At 50.9% G+C, this 7,447-nt stretch overlaps 1 protein-coding gene across 1 annotated transcript in view; it reads right to left on the bottom strand.

Annotated features, from left to right (window-relative positions):
* The window catches only part of SAMD4A (sterile alpha motif domain containing 4A), a 99,665-nt gene that overhangs the window by 38,554 nt on the left and 53,664 nt on the right, over nucleotides 1-7,447 (bottom strand). The gene's annotated exons all lie outside the window — the stretch shown is intronic.

Genomic DNA, 7,447 nt, shown 5'->3' with positions numbered 1-7,447 from the left:
GATTCAAATGAGGGATGGAAAGAGCACCCCAGCAGGAAGGCAATAACCAACCCAGGGTGTTGGTCCCCCACCGGCCCGGCACGATAAGCTGCCCCAAAGGTATTGAGGGAAGGGCTCAGCTGAAGCAGCCGCAGAGCTATTGTTCCTCTGTTAGCACACAGCAGATAAGAGAGGTTTGAGGACCAGGGAAAAAAAAAAGCAAACACGGGGTTTAGCTTCAAGAATATGCAAAAGGAAAAGCCAGGGAATTACAAACTGGTCACTTAAGTCGAACTCCTGGAAAACTGATGGAACAAATAATGAAACAACCTATTTGTAAGCACTTAGAAGATAACAAGATGATAAGTGACTGCCGACACCGATTTGTCAAGAACAATATAATTTCCTTCTGCGACAGAGTAACTGGCCTGTGAATAGCTGGAGAAGCAGTCAGCGCCGTAGATCTTGATATTCATGAGGAGCTGCTGCACATGGCTTCCTCAGCAGCACACCAGAGGGACACGCTCAGGCAAAACTGCTCTAATGCGGGCACACAGCTCATCAGAAAACCATACGGAGAGAGTCGTTACCGGTGATTCACCGGCAGACTGGGAGGATGCGCTGAGCAGGGAGGCTCGTGTCTCTCAGCCCTGTGGCTGCCACACCACCCAGGATGTCATCAGTGATACGGGTGAGGTAATAAATATATTCGACGTGCAGGTATTGTGCTAAGAGAAATGGAAACACTCCAGAAAACTGGATTAGAAGTCAAACAATGTTGACATCCGGAGAAACATCAGAAAAAAACATCTGTGAGGAGGTGGGAACAAATGGCTGTGCAGTATCAGGCGGGGAAGAGCCCGGGGTCAGGAACCACCACAGGCCAGACACCAGTCAAAATGCCATGTTGCACTGGAACCTGCACCAGCCAGCCTGTCCTCTGTCTGAGAGGTGCAGAGCGCCGTGGACTAGCTGCTCTCCGTGTCTCCTGGGGGTTGTAGGAATAGGTTTGAATTGCAAAGGTGAACGAGGTCAGGCGTGAAGAAACTACCTATGGGTAGGGCGAGTGACGCGCAGGGAGAGGTTGCCTACAGACCTTGTGAAATCTCCATCACTGGAGGTTCTTCTGAACAGCTTTTACACGCACCAGCCACGGATAGCTCCTCCTAGACCACGCAACAGCCACTTCCCACCCCCAGGTCAATCTCTTCTCCAGCATTTACCAACCCTCTCTATGAAGCCTTCAAACTTTCAAGCCCTGTAGCAGGCTGTGCCTAAGGGTGCCACGACTGAACTAGGTGATGAAAAAGGACTTCCTTCGGTTTGCTTTAAAGCCACTACCCAAAACTCACTGAGTGAAATGCCTTAAGCTCTCATATCATTAAAAAACCCTCCAAAATTTATGTTCTCCTTCCCTGTCTGCCATCTCCTAGCCATCCTGCAGAGGAAGCTGCTCTAAATCATTGATTACCCCTATATCCTTCACGTGGTTTTGAGGTGACCAAACCACACCAGTGAAGATCTGGGCGTCCATCTGTAGGATCACCCATCAGGGAAGACTCATGCTGCCATCCACCAGCTAACCCAACTCTCCACCACCCCATCACCCCGTGACCCAGAAGAGGTCTATCACAGTAGGGCCTTTTCCCAGTTAGGACCGAAACCCGCAGGTCGACTCCCTGACCCAGCTGTGGTGGTGGGCAGCACTCACTCCTCCAGCTTCACCTACTTCCCAGTTTCAAGGCATGCAACCACTTTAATAGGAAGCCACTAGATGGCTTGCTGGAAACACCGATGGCTCTCACTGGAACTTTCTGTAGCAGCATTTACTTCTCCGCAGACCCACCCATTCTCCAGAGCTGCTTCCCGACCCGGCCAACTGCCTGCCCGAGCCATCTCGGGCCTCTGTGCCGGGAGATGTAAGGGACATGTTGTGGCACAGCTTTGGTGGAGAAGGAATCGCTTCATTTGCAGCAGAAATGAGTTTTTCTAGGTGTTCTCCTGTGCCCAAGGAGATGCTGTGAGGTTGTTTTGATGCTAAAAAATGGGATTTGAGAAAAAAACACTCAACCTACGTGAAGTTGTAAAAAATACTCCAGTGTAGCGGGACTCAAAGTCCACCAGAGCATCTCCATATTTTCCACTTGCAGGTTTAACTGCTACAGGCAAAGCTTCCTGTTGTGCTTCATCTGGTTTCTCCATTCCCTCTCTCTCCCTGCCTCTCAGGCAGCTGCCCAGTGGGTTGGAAACCCATCCCCTTCTCTCCCCTCCTTCTGCAGAAGGTTGTCTCCCATTCCCTTATCACTCCCACGTTTAATCGTTGCTCTTGGGGTGATTTGACAGTGCTTTTCAGCTGGTGCAGCCTGGCAGCACCCGTGGGGAGAGGCTGGGGGATTTTGCAGCAGCTCGGATAAACTGAGACATCAAGAGATCATTAAAAAAGGCATTAGAGGCACTGCTGAGAGTCGGTGCCATTTGTACACAGGAACTAGGTAGTGAAATACATGCAGAAAAAGCAAAGCTTGGTGCAAACTGGGTGCAGGGGAGGAGGAGGAGGATGGAGGAGGCAGGTGGCCGTGCCTGGACTTCTTTTCCTTGCACGGGAGGGGCTGAATGTGAAGGTTACCAACAGAGAGACACAGGACGGTGCCAGAGCTGCTTCTTGGGAAACTTGCCTTGAACCTCCAAGAGATTTGGGGTTTGAAATCACAACCGCAAAAGATGGGGCATTGAATCTGAAAGCCCATGGCCGGCAAGGGGCCAAGTGTCCTTCCGTACCCCAACCTGGGCAGGAGCTGCTCTCCTTCTCAGCCAGCAGCAGGATGCGCACAATTAGACAAAAATGGAAAATAATTAGCTCCGAAAGAGGTTTGGCTCTCCCTGAGACAGGGCGAAAGGTCAGGCTTAATCCTATCTGCCAGAAAACAGAGGGATCTGGAGAGGGTGGTGCGGAAGGAGGAAAGCTGGAGCTGCCTCTGGGCAGGGGCAGAGGGGCTGGCGACCCCCCCTCAAAGCCCCTCGCCACCCTCTCCCCGAACACAGGAGACCCCACTTCAGCTCCCTGCCTGCTGCCACGCACTCCCAGGCTTCTGGGATGTCTCACTCTGTTCTGCCAGAAGCAGCCCCCTGGGTCAGCCATGGTTACGATGTGTCCCGCCTTTGGGCTCCCACATCGCAGGGTCTTCGCTCACTGCCTGCAGGTAAGGGGCCACAGGCACTAATTACAGCCTCATTAGTTCCTCTGGGTGTTAAATGGTTGGACTTGATGATCTGAAAGGTCTTTTCCCACCTAAATGACTTGATGATTCCATGCCTGATGCTTTCTTTCCCTGCTGTAAGGATCGGCAAGACACCCACATTTGTAACGGGCAAACCTGAGCACGGAGGAAGCTTCAAGGTTAAAAACTCCACCTTGAAACTCCCCCAAATCCCTGCCCTGCCATTGCACTGACATCTCCTTTTGGCGACGAGTTAAAGGAACAACGGACCGTGAGGACTCTGAGGAGCCAGCTCCCACCCCAGCCCTGTTACCCCTGTACCAGGAAGGGTCGGGAGCTGCTGGTACCCCTGAACCAGCAAATCTCAATTTTTATTACAGAAAACTTTTTCTTGGATGAGGCACTGAATGAAAGTGGGATGTGAAACTATTTCCTAACGTAGGATTACTCGACCGGTATGATTTTGCTGCTGTACAGCACAGCTGATGCCTGCGTATAAATACAGCACCAAATATAGCCGGGTCCTGCTTCCAAGGCTGGACTGTGCTGCGCTATGAATAGGTCCAACACCATCCCCGAAACCGGGGCTTTCTGGCTTGAGAAAGAGCCGCTGTTTGTCAATTTAATAAGCACATATCAGCTTTCTCTGTCACAGATCTGCTTAATCGCTTCTGCATCTCTGCAAACTGTTAATTGCCCTCATGGCCGGTGGTGATGGATCCACCTCCAACGCCCTGCTCCATGACAGACCTTCTTGCCTTTACTTTGAACCTTCCCCCTGAGAGACGACAGGGTTATTTCAACCGCCAGTGAGACATGTGGAGGTCCTGAAGCTGTTCATGATGTCCTGGGACCAGTCCCTGAAGGTACAGCCAGCCTGGGTGGACAAAGCAGAGATACACCCAGACCCTGGGGTGTATCAAACCCTGCACAAACCATCGCAGGCAGCACGCTGGTGCCTGCGCTGAGGAACCATGAAGTCCTGAACTGCCTGGTTTTCCCTTCTAGTTTTGACTTTTGCAAACAGACCTCGAAAACACCAACCCTGCCTGGTGGGATGGACGAGAGGAGCTGCCACCACAAACATATGAATGGTGTGGGACATCTCACCAGGTGAGATATCTCCAAGGAATGATGGCAATGCAGGATATCTCTGAAGTGCTTAAAAAGACCCCCCCAAACAAGCAACCTCAACCAAGATTAACCCTTTCATTCTGAAAGGAGAAATTGGGTCATCCTGTCATATATGGCTTATCGCATTTCATAAGCGAAGAAGACAAATATGTTGACAGGGGTTTTGACAAAACAGATGAGGTAAATGATGTGTTATTTATGAGCTAGACAACAGCTTATCATGAGTAACAAGGACAACAATTAAAGACTGGAAGTGTTTCAAAAACTGCCCAAGGATTTTCCAAGTGCCAAAGAGCACTTTCCAATAGTAGGTTTGGTGTCATTGCTCCACAGTGGTAAGTCACTGCTCTTAAGGGCTCCAGTGGTCAGTAAATTACTCTTAAATGACAGTTTTATTATGCCCTTGTCTTCAATTTAACAACATCTCCCATAAAAAGTTCTCAAAAGCCCATTCAGATTATTTGTCCAAGCAGGAAATGACTAAGCGTTACATACGCACGCCTGAAGGCCACCCACCAAAGAGAGCACCTCCACTGCACGGCCAAATGGACTGGCACTCGCAGATGTACAGGAGTTTGTACCAAATATTTAGGCTGGGATCCCTGATCTTGCAAAGTGATATGTTGCAGCATCTGGGATGCTCCCGGACAGCAAGCAAGCCCTCCTAGAGATGGACGACACTGAGGATTTCACGTCTTGGATGGCCAAGAGCAAAACCGAAATCCAGTTTAGGATTGCAAGCTTAGGCAGCTTGCAACTGCTTCAAGCAAGCCTGAAATCGGCAGCCCTGGTGCAAGCCGCAGCTGCTTCTGGGTTTGCAGGAAGGTTTTGCAGAGGCCTTCCTCAGCGGCTCCCAGAAGAGGTTCCCATAGTTTGCCGTTTCCTCGATTGCCAATGCAGCACTGGCTCTGGGCAATGGGCACAGCTTCATGGAATCACCCATGGTTTTGGCACAGGCAGAAAAATCAGTGCCCAGACTCTTCCTGCTGCATAAAGACCCAGCAGCACATCACGACCCTCCAGCTCCTCCATATATGCACACAAGATGCTCTGCTTCGTCAAAATCACCAAGATCTGTGCTAAGTGAGGTCATGGCCGGAGTCAGCCCCGGCATCTAACCTCTATTACAGCTGTGCAGGTGTCTTCACCCGGGCAAAAGGGGTCAGGAAACCCGACCTCGCATAGAAGCACAGCCCAACAACCTCCGTTCGGTCAAAATGTCATCTCCTAGTGACCAGCCACCAAGAGACAAAGCCCAGCCCCAGGTCTACTGGCTATTTGTTCCAATGTCTCCTAAGTACTTCTGTTTGCCTTCTTGTCCAGCTGAATTTATCTGGTTTAAGCTTGAATTTGTCTGGCTTCAGCTTCCAGATAAATTCCAGTCTGAATCAAAGTGCTCCTTGATGTCCTGCATTTCTCAAGTGAAGGTACTCAGGACTCGGCACTCAAGTCACCTTCCTCTCTTGTTTCTATAAGGCTCAGCAGGAGCTAAATGTCCCACCTCCAACAGCTCATGGCTCTTTGCTCATTAATCTCAAGCCCATGGCAACACTTCTGCTGGCTCTATGGCACCCGCGTGAATAGGGTCTTGCCTGGCTCGGTGAAAAGCGTCAGTAGGGTGGAGAGACCACAGCCCATCTCGCGCAGGGTGGTTTGCAGAGAAGTTAAAGCAGAAGAGCAAAAAGTGAAGAGATCTCAACCACAAGCCTGAATTTGCACCGAGCGTATAGACCAAGGGTAGGTTGCTGCCAGTCCCAGCCTTCCTGCAACTGGATTTACTGGTCTGTGAGATGGTCCAGCTCCCCATCACCCATCACACATCTCTCCAATGCTGCTGCAGACGCCAACCTCTGCCCTGGCTCTTGCCACAGCAGCTCGACTGAAGGTGAACTACAGCGTGTTTCCAGACGAAGGGTTTTAAATTACTATTTGCAGTAATTAGCCCCTGCATGCTGACCCCGCACAATACTTCGTTTGGGAGAATCTACATGATTCTTCTCCTCAATCAGCCTCACTCAAAAGACCACCATTAAAGAAAACAAAGCGAGAACCCTGTGGAAATCCTCTCTGTACCCCTTCCAGAGCACATCAATACCCTCGCCATTAAACCTGGCAGCCTTCTCCCTCCAGAAGAGGCCAAATAATAATTTCAGCATGTGCCTTTTTGTTACTGCAACCGACTCTAATTAAAAGAAAAAAATCTCAACGATAAAGGTTATTGCAGACCTGCCAATTGCACAAGAGGGAGATGCAAGCTGACACTGAAACGGTGGTGAACCTGAATCCTGCTCCTCGGCTCACCAAAATCGATGCAGAATGGCGGCTAACACAGGCAAGACGACCCTGGTGATGCTTCTAAGCTCATCTGTATCCAGGAGGCTGCGGTGTGGTGTGTAAAGCCCATCAACCTCCCCCTGCTACGTTCAGACTGGTCTGAATTTATGCCTGCGCTAGAGCTGACCTCAGCGCAGAGCAGGAGGACCTAATCCTATACATCTGAAGGCAACGGGAGCCATGCCAAACAGCATCGTGCCTGCTGGATCCGGCACCCGTGGCTTCCTGGCACCTCGCGTTATTGCAGACCTGCCAATTGCACAAGAGGGAGATGCAAGCTGACACTGAAACGGTGGTGAACCTGAATCCTGCTCCTCGGCTCACCAAAATCGATGCAGAATGGCGGCTAACACAGGCAAGACGACCCTGGTGATGCTTCTAAGCTCATCTGTATCCAGGAGGCTGCGGTGTGGTGTGTAAAGCCCATCAACCTCCCCCTGCTACGTTCAGACTGGTCTGAATTTATGCCTGCGCTAGAGCTGACCTCAGCGCAGAGCAGGAGGACCTAATCCTATACATCTGAAGGCAACGGGAGCCATGCCAAACAGCATCGTGCCTGCTGGATCCGGCACCCGTGGCTTCCTGGCACCTCGCTCGTCTCCATGCTGCAGCGGCCGGGAGAGGCCAGCTCTGCATCCTGGGGACCACTTCTTCCCAGGTCCCCAAAACTGCTTGTCCCAGTGAGTAATGCGGGATTTGAGAGTAGAAAGCAAAGCAAACTGTGCATCTGGCTTTTTGCTTTCGCTCCCTCCCATGCTGCTCTAACAGCCTGACTTGTGGAG

Source organism: Buceros rhinoceros, unplaced genomic scaffold (assembly GCF_000710305.1).
Source record: "Buceros rhinoceros silvestris isolate BGI_N320 unplaced genomic scaffold, ASM71030v1 scaffold12294, whole genome shotgun sequence".
Taxonomy (NCBI): domain Eukaryota; kingdom Metazoa; phylum Chordata; class Aves; order Bucerotiformes; family Bucerotidae; genus Buceros; species Buceros rhinoceros.
This window is presented reverse-complemented; position numbering and strand designations above follow the sequence as displayed.